The sequence below is a fragment of the Capra hircus genome, chromosome 11, assembly GCF_001704415.2.
Source record: "Capra hircus breed San Clemente chromosome 11, ASM170441v1, whole genome shotgun sequence".
Lineage (NCBI taxonomy): Eukaryota > Metazoa > Chordata > Mammalia > Artiodactyla > Bovidae > Capra > Capra hircus.
This window is the reverse complement of record NC_030818.1, coordinates 44,363,231-44,384,284: the sequence shown is the minus strand read 5'-3', so window position 1 is coordinate 44,384,284 and position 21,054 is coordinate 44,363,231. Positions and strand designations below refer to the sequence as shown.

Genomic DNA, 21,054 nt, shown 5'->3' with positions numbered 1-21,054 from the left:
ACGGAGAAAATGTAACAAAATAGAAACAAACAGGGAAATAAAATTAATGTACAAAAATACAAAACGTGTTGCAGCGTGATTAGTGGTTCATCAAAGAGATGCATATTAAAATAGATACTATCAGTTTTACAGTATTAGCAGATCTTGTTAAAAACATGGGTACCTTGTATCACAGGTAAAGTTAGTAACATAGTTACCTTATATCACAGGTGTGAAAATATATGGGTAAAATTTGTTAGGAAAACAATTTGGCAGTATGTATCAAGTCTGAAATGATTTATAACTTGTAATTCAGAACTTCCACTTCTGTAAATCAAACCCAAGAAAGTAATTCTAAATGAGAAGAGAATGTGATGTGAAATGCAGCCTTATTCGTACTACAGTTTGCCCTGCTGTTTAATTCAATTCCGACACTATCCACTTGGAGTATACAAGTTAACCCTGTCAGTTTCATATATATTATCCTCTTTCATCAAAATCAGGGAGTAGGTAGTTTCTGTAAGTTAAAGTTTCCAAGTTTGAAGTGTAAAATGCTTCAAGAGATTGCCAGTGTCCAGGGCCCCAACTTTGTTTGTGTTTGAAAAAGAACTGGTTTATTTCTGTCAGTAAACACGATTTCTTAATGACCCATGCAGAACAAAGGGCTGAATGTTTAATGAAATAGAGATGTAAAATATAAGATCTTACTGTTCTGTTAACACTTCCCAGCAAAGAGGAGTAACCTTGGGCTGTTAGACACCTCAGAAATGTGCAGGAGCAGGAGGACGTCTCACTGCAGCATTCTTGACCCCTACCAGCAGGGCAGGTAATCCAGACGCAGTGATCGCCCTTCCTGTCCTGGGGCTGTGGGCTCCCTGCTGACAGCCCAGCAGAGCCCACTGGGTTTGCACAGTCCTCACCGCCTCTGTTGTTCTGGCATTTCTCTCTCTCTCTTTTTTTTTTATTTGACAAACGGGCTTAGTCTCCAGCAGGTAATTGAGGCAAACACCCTTTGACATCAGCTGCGAGGAGACTGTTAGGAACATGTTTAACGGTAGGAAAATGAGCTGCCAGGGTGCCTGACGCAGTGCTTGGGTCCCGCCCATGGGGAGGCTGACCTCCGTCTCCTGTGGGAGGTAACCTGTGTGGTTTGGCCTCCACACCCAGACTGGCCTCAGCTAAGAGTCTGTGCAGGTGGAAACCCCTCCTTCGTGGCCATGATGGACACCCTCCTGGACAATGTGGACATTGGTCCTGAGAGTTCCTAAGTGCCCCTGGCAGCTTCCAAGTGTCTGAGATACCCAATGTGTGGTCCCCGGGGGCTTGTGCACACAGTCAAAGAAGCTCCTTCTGGTTTCTCAGTCTGTAAATATGAGTTGATTGTAATTGGCTGTGATCAGTATTAGCTTCTGTTCCACAGGAAGTAAGAAAATAAAATTTTTCTGTCTTATGATTGATTATTAATAACTTCCCAACCGTTACTCTTATTTTGCAGCAGAGTGTTGGTTTGTATTCAGTTAGACTTGACCTCCAGATTGTGAGAGGGTGTGGTGGTGCTGACCTCTGAGGAGGAATTCCACTCTTGACATTTAAAATCACTTTGCTTTTAACCTAGCCTGTCACCCTCCACCCTCAAGTGCTCTGTGGAGTGGAGCTCACTCATTCTGTGAAGCACTTGCTGCAGCATCTGGAATCCCCTTCTGCACGTGCTTTGTGAGCTGTGTGTGCGTGTGTGTGGACGTGTGTGGACACACGTGTATATGTGTGTGCATATGTACATCTGCATGTGTGTGTGCCTGTGTGTGTGTCTGTGCACGTGTGTGCATGAGTGCGCATGTGTGCACCTTGGTGAGAAATGGAATGTCTCCTGCCATATCAGTAAACAAGGATGTCACAGTCATCAGGGATTGCAGCCATCACGGATGGTGAGCCGGTGAGCCCTGAGGGCACCCAGGAAGGAAGGAACACCTGCCGTCCATCAGCCATCAGACTGCAGCCACTCTCCATGGTGAGCCCTGGGGACACTCAGGACATGAACACACAGGATAGGGACTTCCCTGGCAGCCCAGTGGTTAGGACTTCACCTTCCAAGAGGGGAGGGGAAGGATGGGGTGGGTTCTATCTCTGGTCAGGGAGCCAAGATCCCACGTGCCTAGCAGCCAAAAAACCAAAACATAAACATAAGACAGACACAATAGTGTAACAAATTCAATAAAGACTTTGAAAAAAAGAGAGAGGAAAACACAGGATACTGGCCCCAGAGAGCGTAATGTCGAAGGAATAATTTCATTGAACCCAGACTCTTGCATCTTCCCATACCCAGAAAATTGCTGAATTCTTTAACTTGGGACATCTGTTTTTCTTTAACAATCATCTTCTGATGTTCAGACTACCTTCCCTTTGTTGCAAAAACTTCTATATAAGCTGGCTCCTCCCCTCACCTCCTCAGAGCAGTTCTCTCAGGGTCACTTGAGATACTGTCCCCTTGGCTTGAAGTTCTAAAACTTTCCACAGAATGAAATGTAACTCTCAGCTTTTAGGTTGTAACCATGAGTTGATCAGCAATGACAAAAACAGGCACACGTTTATAAATGGTTTGATACTATATCAGCCTTGAGAGCCATTATTCGGTGGCCATTTGTTCTCCAGACCTTCCTACCAGGGCCCCTTTCAGGTGCTGGGGTCCAGTAGAGAGATGGAGCCTGGTCCCCACCTGTCCTGCCCCCGTACCTCGGGCTCATACCAGATGGTCCTTGAAGAGGTGGGGTGGGCAATCCCTCAGTGCCCTTCCTGAGCATGGCTCACCTCTGCCCCCAGTGAATAAATGCCAAGTCATGATGAGGTCTAGTCACTAGCGTCTGGACTGTGGAATCTGTCTCCTGACCACCCCCATGCCCCCACCTTCCTCCTAGCTCCCTGCCCCAACCCCACTCAACTGTTCAAACCTCAGCTAGGTTGGTCTCCATAAAGCCAGAGTCCCACCCTGTCCTCAAGCCCGGAGGCCTCTGTGGGCATCCCCTGACCCAGAGCAGCCCTGGTCCTCACAGCGATGGGGCACTGCCCGCCCTGTGTCCAGCCCTGTCCACGCCACTCTGGCCATGTTTGCATCCCTGCAGTTCCTCCAGCTCACCAGCCAGGCCCCCAGCCCAGAACCTCTCACCAACTGTCACTCGGTCTAAGGTGACCACAGGGCCCACTCCACCACCCCTAGAGTCTTTCTCAGATGTGGCCTCCTTGGCAAAGCCTTTCCCATCCCTCCCGTCAATGGCTGTGACCTACCCTCCCTGACCCCTGACCTCCTTCCTGGAAGGAAGCATGGGTGGCAGCACTGCCAATGGCCCACCTCTTGTCCTGACGGGCCTGACCCCCGGGGTCACAAGGGGTGTGCAGAGGTCCGCGTGGCCCCTGAGGGGAAGCCAGAGCTTCTGAAGACCTGTGCTGGGCTGGAGCCCTGAGCTCTCCAGCTCCATCTGTCTCTACCCAGGGCTGCTTGTGACTGGATTGATCTCTGACCTCCTCCTAAAATGGGGCGGGGGCAGGGTGCAACCTGTGAAAGAATAACATAGCCCGAGGAGGCGACATAAACTGATTAGAACCCAAACGGTCCAAGATGGCAGATGAGTTGACTTCCACTAGACCTTGAGCCTCAGTGTACACTCACTGTAACACCTGAGCAAGCTAACTGACACGCCCAGGCACTATGACAGTTCTCAGGACGACCTTCAAAGACCAAAAGGGGGCAGTGGCCCAATCCCTGGAAATCCCTGACCCTTCCCCAAAATAGTTGAAATAATCTTCCCACTCATTAGCCTATGAAACTACCCAGCACATGGAAACTAACCACGCCATATTTTGGGGCCAGTCTCACCTTCTGCGCTCTACCTGTGGAGTGTGTTTCTAAATGAATCCTTCTCTTACCTAGACTTTGTCTCTCACTGAATTCTCTCTGCTATGAGACATCTAGAACCTGAGCTTCATTAAGTGTCAAAATGAGGTGTGTGATCCCAGTTAAAAGACCGAAGATTCAAGCCCCAGTCAGGGTTTAGGTTGGGCTGGACTCCCAGCTAAGTATGTTTGAGGCCCAGTCTGAGGGGGATGGTTTCACTTTCAGCTCAGCCTGTGTCCTGGGCTCCTGGGGGACCCCGTCTACACTGCGGGCATGGAAGATGCTTAGTGATGTTGTCACGTTAGGTGATGAGTCTCTGGCAGGTGATGGGCAATGGATGCTGTAATGCATGATGGGGGCAGAGGTCTCAAATTCAGTGCAGTTGGCGTATGATTTCATCTTTTAGCGTCACAGAGGGCGTTGATTGGCTCTTTTCTATCTTAGTTGGAGAAATACGTTGAAAGAAAGTGAAAGTCATTCAGTCGTATCAGACTCTTTGCAACCCCATGGACTATACAGTCCATGGAATCCTCCAGGCCAGAATGCTGGAGTGGGTAGTTAGCCTTTCCCTTCTCCACAGGATCTTCCCAACCCAGGGATCAAACCCATGACTCCTGCATAGTGGGCAGATTCTTTACCAGCTGAGCCACAAGGGAAGCCCAAGAATATTAGAGTGGGTAGAATGTTAGAGTCCCTTCTCCAGCGGATCTTCCTGACCCAGGAATCAAACTGGGGTCTCCTGCATTGCAGGTGGATTCTTTACCAACTGAGCTATGAGGGAAGCCCAAGAAATACGTTGTGTTAGAGTTAAAACTGCTTTGAAAGACAGCTGAGTATGAAAATGAGTGTTTAGGAGGGCCTGACCTTGTTTGCGGGGCTTCCCCGGTGGCTCAGTGGTAAAGAACCTGCCTGCCAATGCAGGAGATGAAGGTTCAATCCTTGAAGATCCCCTAGAAAAGGAAATGGCAACCCATTCCAGTTTTCTTTCTGGGAAATCCCATGGACTGAGGAGCCTGGCGGGCAAAGTCCATAGGTTGCCAAGAGTTAAGACTCTTGACTTAGCAAGTAAACAACAGTGACCTTGTTTGAAGAAAAGCCTGAGGGGACTTCCATGGTGGTACAGTGGCTGAGATTCTGAGCTACTAATGCAGGGGACCTGGGTTCACTTCCTGGTCAGGGAACTAGATCCCACATGCCACAATTAAGATCTGGACCAGCCAAGTAAATAAATATATATATTAAAAGATAGGCCTGAAATTAGATAGCCTTTTAAACCAGTTTTGGGAAATGTAGATTGTAAACGTAAAAGTTACCTTTCTTATTCTGATTATGTAACTGACCTTTGGGAGACTGTCCTGTGTCCTGTTTCTATATTATGCCCCTTCTGTTTCCATATCCTCAGTTTCGTTTTCTCACCACCAGCCCTGGCTCCTGTCTGTGAAGAACAGGAGGTCACAGGGTTTTAGGGGCTCTCACACTGGAATGGACATCATGTAGAGTTTTCACTGGCAAGGGAAATATAACCACCATTTCTCCGGGAGATGGTGAAGGACAGGGAAGCCTAGCCTGCTGCAGTTCGTGGTTTCAGAGTCAGACAAGACTTAGCAACTGAACAATGACAACCATGCTCCAGCCAGGTTCCTTGCTAGCAGAGTGGGGATCACAGCACTCCCCATGAGGATTCCTGGCAGGTCGCCCGGAGGGGAACGGACCCGGCTCAGGGAGCCTCTCCTTCGTGAGGACGGGGACAGCTCTGATGATGGGATATGTAGATGCAGCCCCTGCGGGTGGGACCACCATCCCGCTGTGCAGGTCTTCTGTGTTGGCAGGTCTCCTGTAAGCTTCAGGCCAGCATCTCAGGACATGTGTTATTTACTCCCTCATTCATAGAGATGGGGAGTCTGCACCCAGACTGCAGCTTGACTTGGGCACCCGGCGAGGGGCTGAGCTGACGGGGCTCTAACTCCTGCTCTGCCAAGTGTGTCATGGTGTTTCTCTTAAACGTTGTGACTAAGAAGCACGTAGAATTTACCATCATGGCCATTTTTAGTGTGTGGTTCAGCAGTGTTAGCTGTATTTACATTGTTCTGAATCAGACCTCCAGAACATTTTCATCCTCCCGAAGGGAATCTCCGTGTCCAGCGATTAGTGTCTCCCAGTTCCTCCCCACCAGGCCCTGGCAGCCAGGGTTCTGCTTTCTGTCTGTAGGCCTCCCTACACTAGATATCGAACATAAGGGAAATCACGCCATATTTGTCCCTTGGTGATGGACCTGTCTCACTGGGCACAAAATCAGAGTGCATCCATGCTGAGGCCTGTGTCAGACTTTGCTTTTTACGGCTGTGTGGTTGGTGTTCCCTGAGGGGTTCAGTGACAATCAACCGATCATCTGTCGGGAGATGTCTGTGCTGCTTTTACCTCTTGGCTGTGGTGCATGATGCTGCTGTGAACGTGTCTGTTCAAATATCCCTTTGAGACCCTGCTTTCAGTTCTCCTGGATACACACCTAGAAGTGCAGTTGCTGCTCCTTCGGCAGTTCTGCCTATAACTTTTTGAGAAACCCCCATCCATTTTTCCCCAGCTGTTACACATTTTGCAACCCCACCAACAATGCACAAAGCTGCCAGATTCTCTATATCCCCGCCAGCACGTGCTATTTTCTGTTTTGTTTTGTTTTGTAATAGGCATCCTCATGGCTGTGAGGGGGGTATCTCACTGTGGTTCTGATTTACATTCCCTGATGATTAGTGATGGGAAACATCTTTTCATGTCTCTGTTGACCACCTGTGTATATATATGTATATATATATATTTTTTTGGAGAAATGTCTGTTTTAAATCCTTTGCCTAGTTTTTAGTTGGATTATGTGAATTTTTTTTGTTTCTGAATATTAACTCCTGATCACATATATGATATGCAAATATATTTTCCCATTGCATAGGTTGACTTTTTTACCCTGTTGATTGTTAGTTGACTTTTCTGATGCTCAGAATTTTTAAGTTGGATGTAGTCAAATTTGTCCATTTTTGTTTTGTTGCCTGTACTTCTGGTGTCATATTCAAGGAGTCATTGTCCAGTCCAATGTCATCCCTCTTTCCCCTGTGTTTTCTTCTAGGAGTCTTTTATAGAGTTTTGTGTTTTAATTTTAGGTCTTTAATTCATTTGGGGTTAATATTTTTAAGTAGTTCCAGATAAGGGGCCAACTTCCTCCTTTTGCATATGGAAATCCACTTTCCCAACATTATGTGTGGAAGAAATTCCTTTCCCATCATGCCGGTTTTAAGGGTAGGGGAGAGAGAGTGACAAGGAAGGGGATAGTTATTTGGGGAAAAAGAAGGAGCACATGTGTTTTTTAGCCTTGGCGCATGTTTGGCACACGTGGAGAGAGGTATGCATTCATCTTGGCTAGTGAGACGTGCTTGCAACAATTATGGAGAGCTTGTTTCCTGAAGGTAGACAGGGTTCAATGGTTGTTTATATTGTTTGTGTGGAGAAAAGTAAGTCTCAAGATGTGACAGGAATACAATCCCTCTCTGGCCCCAAAGAGATCCACTTTCCAGAACCCAGGGTTTCCGGAAGCCAGAAGTGCTGGCAGGCTGGTGTGGGGGAGGAAACCTTTTTAGTGGCAAAGTAGCGCGGCCCTGAGTTCCCCAGAGAAAGACAGAAAGACTCGAACAGGCTCCATCCCTCTTCTCCCAGGCCTGACGCTTCTCACAGCAGTGTCTCGGGGATGTGACCATCCTGGAGGTGAAGGACTGGGCAGGCACAGACCCTGAGGAAGGGGACGACAGACTGCCCTGCGGCCCTCACCTGCAGGGGTGAGGGAAGGGCACAGAGCTATTCCTCTTGCTGCTGAAGAGTTGGCCTCTGAATACCCAGAGACCAGAGAGATCTGGGCTCTAGGAGAACTGGAGTAAGTCTGAGTAGCTGAGGGACAGGTATGCAGATCTCATTTGTTTTATATATATATATATACACACATACACTACATTAGTTTTATATATATATATATAACTAATGTAGTTGTTGTTCAGTTGCTAAGTGGAGTCTGACTCCTGTCGCCCCATGAACTGCAGCACATCAGGCTCCTCTGTCCTCCACCATCTCCCAGATTTTGCTCAGACTCATGTCCATTAAGTTGGTGATGCCATTCAACCATCTCATCGTCTAGCCCCCCTGCCCCCTTCTCCTCCTGCCCTCAATCCTGCCCAGCATTAGGACCTTTTCCAGTGATTCTAATGAGGTAGCATTTTTCCAAGCTGCTAAACATTGCAACTGTCTGATTCTCTTGTTAAAATCTCTGGGCTATGAACAAGCTTATGGACACCATGTTAGTATTTTTATTGCTTTCCTTTCTGCAGGAAGTGCTGAGTGTCTGTGTATTATTTATTGTGAGGGACTTGGCTATTGTGCATCCTTCCTCGGGTTACAGTGCGGTACAAGAGACTCGGTGTTTATAAAGTAGCGGTAATAACTGGTAAGACAAAAGCTTGCTTTTCAGATTGTCTTTGGAGGTCCTCTGCTGGAGGAGAGAGGCCTTTCAAGGGCTGGAGTGAAGTACCACGTAGTTTAGAGGTCTGGGTCTTCGCCCACATCTCATCCTGTGTGGAAGCAGCGGTGGTTCTGTGGGTCCCATGGGCCAGATGGGAACTGAGAAGTGTTTGAGCCACATTGCAGTTCTGCTCTGCTGTCCTGGATGTTCTTGTGGAGCTGTTGGCAAACAGTGTGGACGCCCCGAAAGAAAACGTGGGTGGGTGTGTCACTCATCACCCATGTGGCTGACTGAGGTGGGCAGTGGACGGTCTCCTGGAAGTGCTGACAGCTCCCCTGGCCTCTCGTCCAGGAGGGAAGGGAGCCAGGCGGCCTCACGGAACGTCCTGTAAACACTTTAGCTGAAGAGAAAGGTGAGCACAGTGACCGTTTCAGACGGTGAGCATTACACATTTCATCTCTTCCCAGAAGACTTGCTGTTTAGTTTTTGTGCATTTAACACATAATCCTATATGGTAAAAAGACACAGAGATGAGTGGGCTTTGAGTCCTTGCTTGAGGGGGCTGTTCCATGGGTGGAGGGGCTGGTGGCCCCAAGCGTGGCTGACGGGGAAGGTCTCCCTTGGAGCCGCGTGTCCTCTGAGAGCCTGGCCAGGTCTGCTTGCCTGCAGGCCAAGAACCACTGGCCCTGACATGTTAGAAAGGAGGGTAAAGGGTGAAGTTCTCCCAGAAAATGAGGCTTTAGTGCAGTGGTTGCAAAACTGCCATGAGACGCAGACATAGAGGCTGTGAAGTGCGTGGGGCTCATGTGTGGGCACTGGGGGTGCTGTGGGTGGCCTGACCATCGCAGAGCCTCTGGGGACAGAGGACCTGCGAACCGCAACCGTAGCCTTTTTCATCTTCACCTGACTTTGTGCCCATCCTGTGCGTCTTGGTGTTTCTGCTTCATCTCCAGGAATTTCCCTTCATTGGGTCTGTACCCACAACAGCCTCCCCCAATCCATCCTCTCTTGGCCTGGAACCTGGCCCACCCACAGTTCTTGAACGTGCAGTGTGAGCGAGCTTTGCTGGTTCTCTTTGGCTTCCTGGACTGCACCAGGCATGCTTGGCCAATGCTCCCCAAGTTGTAGTGAAGAGTGAGGCTCTTCTTTAAAAAAAATTTCCCAGTGGTAAAGAATCCATGTGCCAATGCAGGAGACAATGGATTTGATCCCTGATCCAAGAAGATCCCACATGCCTCAGAGCAGCTAAGCCTGTGTCCTACAACCTACTGAGCCTGGCTCTCGAGCCCGGCAACCATAGCTACTGAAGTCTGTGTGCTCTAGAGCCTGCACTCTGCAACAAGAGAAGCCCACACACTGCAACTCGAGAGTAGCCCCCACTCACCACAACTAGAGCAAAGCCCAGGCAGCAACAAAGACCCCGCACAGCCAAAAATAAGACAAAACAAAGTAGTAAGTTAGTTAGTGTTAGTCACTCAGTTGTGTCTGACTCTCTTCAACCCCATGGACTTTTTTCCAGTTCATTGTTGACCGGTGCTTCTGTGAAGGACAATAAAAATGGGTTACTAGAAAAGTGAAATGAAAAGAAGCCATATGAATACAAGTCTCATTTCTTCCTTTTAGATTTGGAAGGTGTAGAATTTCTGTCAAATTAGTAACTTTATACCTGTTCTCGACTTTTGCACTGACCTTGTTGTAGGTGGAGACTCTCACGTCTCTCGCAGTCACAGGTACACTGAGGAGCTCTGCAGCAGGAGGCCCTGCTTCCCCCTGTGTTTTAACTGCCTGCAGCGATCTTTCGGCCATGTTTTTAGTTTCCTGCCTGAAATGTGCAGCAGCTGTTAGCCAGTTATCTCGACTAGGAAACTGAAAGGAAACTAATGGTAGTTGAGTTGCTGTGTGCCAGCCAGTGCGTGAAGTGTGTGTGTGTGTGTGTTTGTTAATAACTTATTCATTTCTGGCTCTGCTGGGCCTTCATTGCTGCTCAGGCTTTTCCCTGGTTGCCGTGAGCAGAGGCTGCCCTCTAGTTGTGGCGTGCAGGCTTCTCATTGTGACGGCTTCTCTTGTTGAGCGTGGGCTGTAGGGTGCACGGGCTTCAGTGGTTGTGGCACACACGCTCTAGAGTACAGGCTCAGTAGTTGTGGTTCACAGGCTTAGTAGCTCTGTGGCAGGTGGGATCTTCCTGGGCCAGCGATGGAACCCGTGTACTCTGCATTGGCAAGTGGATTTTTATCCACCATTCCACCAAGGAAGTTCCTTCTAATGTATTGTTGAATTTGCTAATGTTTTGTTAAGGATTTTTACATCTATGTCCATTAGGGATATTAGCCTATTTTTTTTCTTACAATATTCTTGTCTGGTTTTTTATGTCAGGATGATGGATGCTGGCCTTCTAAAATGAGTTCGGGCGTGTTCCTTCCTCTTTTATCTTTTGGAAGAGTTTGAGAGTCACTGGTATTAACTCTTCCTTAAATACTTGGTAGAATTCAATAAAAGTCTGGTCCTAGACTTTTGTTTTCTGGGAGGTTTTGTTTACTGAGTCAGTCAACTTACCAGCTCAGATTTTCTGTTTCTTCATGATTCTGCCTTCTGCCTTCTGCAAAGTGCTTTTAATTTTTATTTCTAAGTAATCCTCAAAACAACCCTGCAATACAGTAGGTGATATTAGCCCCAGTGGAGGGGTGAACGAATTCACTTGAGTTTGCAGACTCAGTTAAGTGGGCCTGAGACCTCACTGTGGGCAGTTACGTCCCAGTCTCTGGGGACGCAGGAGGAAGCTGGGCAGATGGAGCTCCCATTCTTGAGGGGCTTATGTCTCTGCTGTGGGGAGAGGTCAGAACCAAACGCGTCAGATGTATTAGGTGGTGATGAGTGATGGGTAGAGAAGGAGGTTGGAGAAATGTCTATGGGTGGGAGGTGGAAGCAGACTTCACTGTCAGGACATCCCGAGCAAAGATTTCAAGGGGCTGAGGAGACCCCTGACACCCAAAGCCAGCTGTGGTGGTGAGGGGCCTGGAGGTTTTTGAAGAGCTCACTGAAGTTAAAGACCTTCCTCCCAGGTAGTAGATGGCTGATGTGGGTTTGCACTCAATTTTGGCTTTTTTATTATGCTTTAACATCTTTATTCAGTCTCCAGGTTCTGGTTTAGAAGACGCCTGAATCCAAATAAAGTGGAAGCCCACTTGGGAGTTTGTGTGTGTCGAGGGGTGAGGTTGAAAGTCTGCTCTTTGTGTGGGTTTTGCTTTTGATTGGGTCTGGATATTTACTAAGGCTTTGAATATCTTTTTCCTAAGGGCACACAATACAAGAGTTTTGTGGTTGAATTTCTATTTTGAAGTGGGTGAAATTTCTCCAGGCGCTGCAGAACTCTAGACAGCATCAGGAAAAGGCTTTTCAAAGGAGAACAGCTGATTAAAGCTCTGGAGAGCATCTGGTGTTGCTTTTGTTTGAACACTTCACAGTCGAGGGTTGTGCATGTTGTCCCTGCTCTCAAAACCCTCTGTGGGGCAGACACGTCTACTCTGAGTTGATGGGTGCCCCCCCGGGGGCTCTCCTCCCTCTGGCCGCTCTCGTGCTGCCCAGGACCCCCTCTGCACAGACCCTGTACCTGTGGTCCAGGCTGCTGAACCCCAAACTCCCCTTTGCCTGTCACTCAGCCCCAGAATGCATTGTGGAGAGTGTCGTCACTCATGACTCTGGGGTACAACTTTCTCACTTCAGCTTGAACTTGAACGCCACATAAAATTCCCATGGCTAGTATGCCCATACATGTTTTACAGATGAGAAATGTGACATAACTTACTCAAGATGATCATCCCTGGATTGCTGCTACACTACTGTGTTTTTCAGCTGCAATTTGGATTGAGCTTTTGTGGGTTGCTCATGATTTTATCAGTGAAATGTATTGTATGGCTCCTATGGAAATTCCAAAATTGCAAACTTAATATAAAATTGGCTTATAGAACTTAATATAGAATTGGCTTCAAATTTTTCATGCTTGAGTTGGGGACTAATTAAATATTGTTCAGTTTTTACAACCTTGCTAATTTTTTAAAAAGACTTTATATTTTAGTGTATTTTTAAGTTCAGAGCAAAGTTGAGGGGAAGGTATAGGATTTCCTGTACACCTTCTACCCTACATGTGCACAACCTCCCCTGTTATCAGCATCCCTCACCAGATGATGCGTTTGTTGCAACTGATGAACCTACATTGACAGATTGTGGTCCCCAAAGCCCCTAGTTTACATTAGGGTTTATGCTTGGTATTGTAATTCTGTGGGTTTGGAGAAGTGCATAAGGACATGTGTCCATCATTCTGGTATCATGCAGAGTGGGTTTTTTTTAAATTTCATTTATTTATTTCTGGCTGTGCTGGGTCTTCTTTGCTGCACGAGCTTTTCTCTAGCTGTGGTGAGCAGGGGCTACTCTCTAGTTGAGATGCGCTGGCTTCTCATTGCAGTGGCTTCTCTTGTTGCCGTGTACAGGATCTGGGTGGGCAGGCTCAATAGTTGTGGTACATGGGCTTAGTTGCTCCGCACCATGTGGGTTCTTCCTGGGTCAGGGGTTGAACCCGTGACTGCTGCATTTGCAGGTGGATTTCCTATCCACTGAGCCACCAGGGAAGCTCCAGATCGCTTTTATGGCCCCCAAGTCCTCCACGCTTTGTGTCCTCATCTCTCCCCCACCCACTCCCATGTTGAAATTTAATAATTTGAGTAAGTATACCTCCACATTCAGTGGGGAATACTTTTATTACTTTTTAGTATTTAGCCACTGTAGGCAGCATCCACTTGGTAACAGGCCCCAGCACCTTTGTGGGCATCAGTCCTGACTTCTCACACTACTTTTCTCCTCAATAGTTTGTTTTATCATTTGTAACTTTCCCTCCATGGTCAAGGGGGATTGGATTTTTAAACCTGGAGTGGTGTATTTTTTTTGATACATTTGCAAGCATAGGACTTCCCACATGGTTCAGTGGTAAAGAATCTGCCTGCCAATGCAGGAGCTGCGGGTTTGATCCCTGGGTCAGAAAGATCCCCTGGAGAAGGAAATGGCAACCCACTCCAGTATTCTTACCTGGAGGATCCCATGGATGGAGGAGCCTGGTGGGCTGCAGTCCATGGGGTCGCAAAGAGCAGGACACAGTTGAGCGCACATGCACACACACACAGACGCGTAGTGTGTGCTTCTAAAATGGGAGCTAACCCTTCTTCTCTCAGTGGGAAACAGAAGTCAGCAAGCTTGGCCCCATGCCTGTGCAGCCTGGCCTGACCCTCCCCTGTCCCCTGCCCCCCACACCCAAAGTGAGCTTGAGGCAGAAGCCTGGCTCCTGGCCTCGCCCTTTAGCACAGCCACCTCTCCCTCCCAGCTGTCCTCCCCTCTCCCCTTCTCTCCTTGGAGTCTGTTGGGCCCTTTTCTCCACTATGGCCTCAGGGTCCTGCTGTCCTGGACTGAGGGTCTGCACTGTCCCCCTGACCTGCGGTGGGGACGGGGGGCAGTGCAGTTGCGCCCTCCTGTGCCCACCTTCCCTCATAGGCCCTCTTCACTCTTTTCTCTGAAAAACTGTGTCTTGGTTTGCAGTGACTCTTCCAGAAGTCAGTCTGAGTCATCCAGGGTGTTTAGTCTTTCCTGAGAATAGGAGAGGGCATTGGATAATGGGTGATGTAGGATTCATGAGTCTGTAGCCAAACGTGACCCACAGAAGTGCCAACAGGACAGATGGAGTCACGGGTGGCACTGACAGGACACGCGCTCCTCACCTGCCTCAGGAGGGACTGGACTAAGGCCAGTTTGATGTTTGTCTGCACTTGCGATAGTCGTGGTGGGGCCACAGACAGGGCAGGGGGCTCGGGGCAGAGGGGAGGCTTGTGGCGGAAGACCCTTCAGGTGGTCTGCGCTTTGGCCATTAGGTAGCTTGATGACCTCAGAAATCCTCTGGATTAGTAGTTATCAGTGGAGCTAGAATCATTCCCTAAGGAAAGAAAAATGATATTTGCTCATTTATGTCCGATTCTTAGCAGTCCCATGGACTGTAGCCCACCAGGCTCCTCTGTCCATGGGATTCTCCAAGCAAAAATACTGGACTGGGTATTCCCTCCTCCAGGAGATCTTCCCAACCCAGGGATCAAACCCAGGTCTCCTGCATTGCAGATGGATTCTTTACCACCAGGGAAGCCCATTCCCTAAGGAGCCCCTGGGAGCTTGTGGGCACTTTTGTTACCTTGATGGTTTGGGGCACATAGATACGGAGTTGCTGGGGCCAGGGATAAAGCATGAAGTTGGGGCCAGGGAGATGGATGTCAGAGTTTGCATCCATAGTTTCTTAAAAAAGAAGAAAGCATTTTTTTATAATTCTCTGAGCATAGCACCAACTTCTATTTTAGATATGGTAAAAGAGTACTTTTACACAGTTTAATAAACACTGAGTTTTCTAGGAATGCCTGGGATTTGTAAACAAAGTTTGCTTGGCTTTTTTACTTTACTCTCATAAGTTGTATTAATTTCTTTTTTATCATATTTAGAAGTTCAAATATGGGCTTCCCTGGTGGGTCAGGTGGTAAAGAATCTGCCTGCAATGCAGGAGACCTGGGTCCAGTCCCTGGGTGGGAAGGTCCCCTGGAGGAGGGCATGGCTGCCACTCCTCCTATTCTTGCCTGGAGAATGCCATGGACAGAGGAGCCTGGCAGACTACAGTCTATGGGCCGCGAACTGTCAGACACACCTGAGCAACTAACACTTTCACAGAAGCTCAGAGCCTTTAAGACAGTCAGTTCAGTTCAGTTCAGTTGCTCAGTTGTGTCCCACTCTTTGCGACCCTGTGGACTGCAGCACGCCAGTGTTCTCTGTCCATTACCAACTCCCAGAGCTTGCTCAAGCTCATATCCTTTGAGTCGGTGATGATGGTCCATTGAAAAGGTTTTTGTTCTGGTTTATTTTGTTTAAATGAGACATGATTGGTAAACTAAAGTTTTCTCCAGTGAGACGAGAGGCCATAGGGAAAGCTCATATGTAGGAATGGATAATGATGAACTTTGGGGTTATAATGTGTTTCATAGTCAGGATGTAAGAAGAATGTTTAAAGATGGAGAAGTGGGACTTCCCTGGTGGTCCAGTGGTTAAGACTGCATTCCCAATGCAGGGAGCATGAGTCCAACCCCTGGTCAGGGAACTAGATCCTACACGCTGCAGCAAAGACCTTGGGTGCCGCAACCAAGACCCAGCACAGTCAACTACATTTTTAAAAATGAACAATGAAAAAGCTCAAGATGGAGAGGTTCAGTAGCACTTGATAGACTAGGTAAAACAAGTGGATTGAAATTATCCCAGAGCCTTTCAGAGGCAGAGCTGAAAAGCTATGCGTGGACATGGAACATGTTACAGGTTAGATCCATGTATTCTGAATATCTCATTTAAGGGATATTCCGTGGGGAGGAACTAACCTGATGGTATTGTGTCTGTCTGGGGGCCTATGAAGGAAAACAGAAGCCTGACCATGGGTGAGTGGAGAAGGCGGGTCCCTTTATAGGGCACCCAGCCTCCGGTGGGCAGGGGGTGACTTGGAGCAGTGACTTGGAGGGGGCTGGCCTCAGCGGCGCTTCTCCCTGGGACCTCCGCCTGCCCCAGGGTCCTCACCTCACGTGCGCGTGTGCGTGCATGTGTGTGTGGGGGTGTGTTTATGCATGCCCTGGGGGCCTTGTGACTCCTGGGACCTCCGTCTGCCGCACAGTCCTCACCTCACTGGGGCATGTGTGTGCACACGCGCATGTGTGTGTGCATGTGCGCACATGCCCAAGGCTTCCTCCCTTTCTTTCTCCTCCCAAGAGATGTGGCCCCTTCCCGGGGTTTGTGTCTGCAGCAGGAGTGGGGCAGGGGCCTGATTCTCCTGACAAACAGCCTGTCCCCAAGTTTCCAGAAAGAAGTGAATTAACAAAAACCACATGATTCTGGCTGGAAGTTTACTGCGTGCATATGACGTGAGACATCCACCAGCCCTGATGGTCGGGGCTGCAGGTGAGGCTCGGGGCCAAGCCTGAATCTCCGAGCTTCCTCTGCCCACAGAGACCTTCTGCTTGCCTCGCAGACCCCCCTCCTCAGGCTCTATGCTGGGGCGACCAGCGGAGGTGATGGGTTGTTTTCTTGTTCTGGATCTGCCTCATTTTCCTGGTGCCTCAGTGATAAAGAATCCGTCTGCCGGTACAGGAGATGTGGGTTCGATCCTTGGTTTGGGAAGATCCCTTGGAGAGGGAAATGGCAATCCATTTCAGTATTCTTGCCTGAGAAGTCACATGGACAGAGGAGCCTGGCAGGCTACAGTTCATGGGGTCGCAAAAGAATCAGATACAACTTAGGGGCTAAACCACCACCACCACCAGGTATCAGACATCAGGACTCTGCTCTATAACAAAGGAGTCGGTTCTGGACTAGTCTTGCGTCCTCGTGAATCCGGGCAGGGCAGCCTTGTTGTGTCAGGAGGAGGAAGGCTGCCCCTCGACTCTAGCAGACACCCCTTACTCTTCCTCAATGGAAGCTTGGCACGAGGCGGCCCCAGTGGGGACTCAGCCAGGGCACAAGGGTCTGCTCCCACCGCCCAGCCCGCTGGAGCATGGTCGCCCAGCCCTGGGTTTATTTTACAGGGAAGGCAAAGTAAAGACCAGCTGCTCGACCTGCTCTGTAAAGCTCCAGAGACGCTCTGCTCAGAGGTGAAGGTGTCGTCCAGACCTAAGGCGCTCGGCTCTTTCTGTGCTGACCCGTTGTCAATCATTTTTCTCAGCCTTGCCCTGCACATTACAAGTGCCTTCAGTGAGTGTGGATGAACTTGGCAACTCAGTAAAGTCTGTAGAACAGCCCAGCAGGATGTGAGTTGTGACATCGGGGTGTCGTCTCACTTGAAACCACGGGGTTATCATGTAACCATCACATGGCTCAACTGCGTGCAGGAAGAATCCTCGATGTGGCTTCATAGGCTTAAATATAGTTCAGGGCACCAGACCTGGAGCGGAGATGAGGAAGTTCTATTCAGTGTAGGAAACCGGAGCTTAAAGATAACACGCTGTGATGGGAACCCGGCTTCCTGAGCCCGATAAGCCTGTGGAATAAGGGTGGACACACAGAGCGGGGCCTGTCCCTGAGTGTGGAAGTATCAGGTAAGGACACCCAGGTGGGACTGTGCGTGTGCAGGTAAGAGGACCCCCACGGCCTCCAGAGAAATGGAGGGGATGGCCCAGAGTGGCTGGACAAAGGCACTGTTGTACTTGTGGGTTTGTTTTCCTCTTGTCTTTCTCAGTCATTTGGAAGCAAATCTCAAAAGATGTTTGTCTAAACTTGCAAACCCAGAAGCAGAAAGGGGTCCTAGTAGCCTTTGGCGTGCTATTGTCTGTTCCCTGCTTCAAAGGGCAGCGAGGTGGTCTTGCTTCCTGGGTGTGTGTGTGACTGTTCAATGTGTGTGTAAGCAGCTGTTGTTTTATGGGTTTCACACCAGAGTGGGTGAGGGAGGTTACTCCCTATGTTTACAGAGAAATTGTTAACAACCTTGATAACGTTTAGCCCTCCAGTTTAATGGTCCTGCAGAGTTTTGCTATAAAAGATCTTAGGAATGCTCTTTGGGGTTTTATTATGTTAAATATTTCTAACTCAGATCCTTTCTGGGGTTTTAAAACAGACCGCCAAACGGGTACTGTTTAACACTGTGGTTAGTGAGCTTTGGTCGTGCAGTGGTGAGAAAAAACAGCGTGAGGATTGGGGGAGCTAGTCTTACTCATTAATGGTAACTGTTTAAAAATCGGCAGGACATTTGGAGGAAAGTAATGCAGCAAGTCTGCATTGTAAAACATTTAAGAGGTCATTATTCACCGCAAAAGGATCTCTTGCCTTATACAGGATTCACTGTGAATTTCCTTAGAGATGTAAATGTATTTATGAAACTGTTCAATTTACAGCTAATCTTCAGGAATAGTCATGTGGTATGGGATGGGTGATGGATCAGGGAGTTTATTATAAATGTATTTATGTTACACACACACATATATATACACAATACAACCACACGTAACCGTGAAGTATGGTATAGTTACAGTGATCAGAAGAAGGGAATTATCTTTTTCAGGGGCAGGAAAGGAAAAAAAAAAAAGTTGAAAAGAGAGTTTCTCAGATGACAGAGAAACGGTGTAGCAGGACCATGGCGTGGACATCCTGCAGTGAAGGCTCCGTGATGGGGCAGGGGGACCCGGGCCTCCTCAGGATGGCTGGAGGAGTCTGAAATCTCACTGACAACTTCTTGATGTCAGTAGCCCTGAGGGTCCCCCAAGAAAAGATAGCACCTTTACAGGAACTTTTAAAAAAGTGTCTTTATTATTTTAAAGCAGAGGCCTTGCAGTGATCTTCAATTAGGACTTGCCCCCAAGTTCTTACAACACGTTGAGGATCCACTTGTCCTCAGAAGGAGGGCAAAATGGGAGCTGGCTTCTCTCACTGCCTCCGTGTGGAGGACAGATCTTAGCTATGACTTAGCCTGTCGTTAGCCTGTAGTAATCCGTCTGCACTGTGGACTAGAGTTAAAGGGTGGGTGATTTGAGGGCATGTGTAGGAAAGTGTTTATGTTCCACAGGTGTGCATGCTAAGTCACTCAGTTGTGTCTGACTCTTTGCGACCCCATGGCCTGTAGCCCAAGCTCCTCTGTCCATGGGCTGTTCCAGGCAAGAATACTGGAATTGTTGCATTTCTCCTCTAGGAAATCTTCCTGATGCATGGATTGAATCCCCAGGTCTCTGGTGTTTCGTGCACTGACAGGCGAGCTCTTTACCACGGAGCCACCTGGGAAGTCCCTTTATGTTCCGCAAGTCACTATAAGTATCCCATGGTATCGACAGGGGAATTGGGTGCTTTAGCCCTCCAGAGAGTTGGGGGGTCAGGTACATAGAACATGAAAAATGGAAAAATAGATTTACCAAATCATCTTGCTGGGGGCGAGAAGAGGTAGATACGCCCTAGGCAGTGTACTGATGGGCTTTAATCCTGTGCTGAAAGGAGGTTCCTTTGCTGCTAGAAGGAAGCTCCTTGCACATGATGGGGGGTGTGGCACCCAGTCATTGGGCTCAGCTGTTTGTGGTCTTTCTTGTTGCTGATGGGCTGGCTCAGGGCCGCCTTCCGCACTGACTTACTCACTGGGCCTGGTTATCCTTGAAACACTGAGGTACAGCTGAAGAGCATGGCTTTTACGGTGACCAGACTTGGGTTCAGATCTTACTTTTGCCACTTCTATGATTCTGAAACAGTTATTTACTATGTGAGTTGCAGATTCTTCATCTGTGAATGATCATAACCTGTAATCTATGAATAGGGAGGATTAATTGAGATCACGTATGTAGAAGGGTTCTAGCTTGGTACTTGGTGAGATCCAGGTGGTTGACAAACATTCTCTCCGGCCCTACCTTTTTTTTGTTTGGTCTGTAACAGGTCTTAGTTGCAGCCCTCGGGATCTTCAGTTGCTGCGTGAGGGATCTGTCTAGTTCCCTGACCAGGGATCTGGCTCCATCCCCTGTGTTGGGAGTGCAGAGTTTTAGCCGCTGGACCACCAGGGAAGTCCCAGCCCACCTCTTTTTAAAAACTATTTTTATTGTGGTAAAATACCTCTAACATAAAACTCTCCATTTGAACCATTTTAAGGTATAAATTTTAGTGCATTAACTACATCGACGATGCTCTACAACCGTCACCTCTCTCCATTGACAGGACTTTCCGTCATGCCGAGTGCTGTGTACCTGAAGCCCTAACTCCCCACCCCTGCTCCCCACCTCAACGGCTCCGATGCGTTTCCTGCCTCTGAACTTGCTCGTGCGTCTTACATGAGTGGATCATACGACACATGACGCAAGTGGGTCACACGACGCATGATACACATAGGTCATGTGACATGAGTGGGTCACATAACACTACACGAGTGGAACATGCAACACGTGGCATGCGTGGGTTGTAAGACGTGACATGATACAAGTGGGTCACGTGACGCATGATACACATGGGTCATACAACACATGACACACGTGTATAAAAGTGTGACATGTGGGCCACACGACACATGACACATGTGGGTCGTATGACATGTGACCGCAGTGTCTGCCCTTCCACTTAGCGGCATGACTTCGAGGCTCACCCTGCTGTGCGTGCATCTGGGTGGCTTTCCTTTCCGTGGCGGCTGTTACTCCATTGTGTGGATGGGCCACATTTTGTCACCACTCGTCTGTCGAGGGACCCATGGCAGTTCCGCCTGCTCTCTGTTGTGGGAGTGCTGCGGTGCACTTGGGGGTGCGGGCGTCTGAGTCCCTGCTTTCAGTTCCGTGGGGTGGGGACCCAGAGGTGGGATTGCCAAAGCGTATAGTAATTCTCTGTTGAACTTTCTGAGGGTCCACCAAACTGTTTCTTGAGCTTTGGTTTTTACTTTACTTTGCATATTTGGAGCTTGCCTCCTTAAAGACCTGAAACTCCTGGAGGAGGTCAGGGTTGAAAGGAACCATGTTCTGTTTAGTGTCTGAGATTTTCACGTGTTTTCTCCCCTCTTCAGAGCAACCCCCCACTACCGTGCCCAGCCACTGCTGCAGAGACTTTTATCTTCCTTCTTTTGCTTTTTCCTTGTTCAGCCTCCTCCCCTCTCTTCCCTTTCCCTTCCTCCCCCTGCTCTGCCCATCCCCCCACCTTCTCAAAG

At 48.6% G+C, this 21,054-nt stretch overlaps 1 protein-coding gene across 3 annotated transcripts in view; it reads left to right on the top strand.

The window, feature by feature from the left end:
• LIMS1 (LIM zinc finger domain containing 1) overlaps positions 1 to 21,054 on the top strand; it is an 81,045-nt gene that overhangs the window by 9,151 nt on the left and 50,840 nt on the right. Inside the window, exon 1 of one of the 3 annotated variants that reach the window (XM_018055312.1) lies at positions 16,724 to 17,500. The exons of the other annotated variants lie outside the window; for them this stretch is intronic. The gene's annotated coding sequence lies outside the window, so the exon portion shown is untranslated. Of the gene's footprint in view, positions 1 to 16,723; positions 17,501 to 21,054 lie in introns of those variants that run through there. 3 annotated transcript variants of the gene reach the window in all.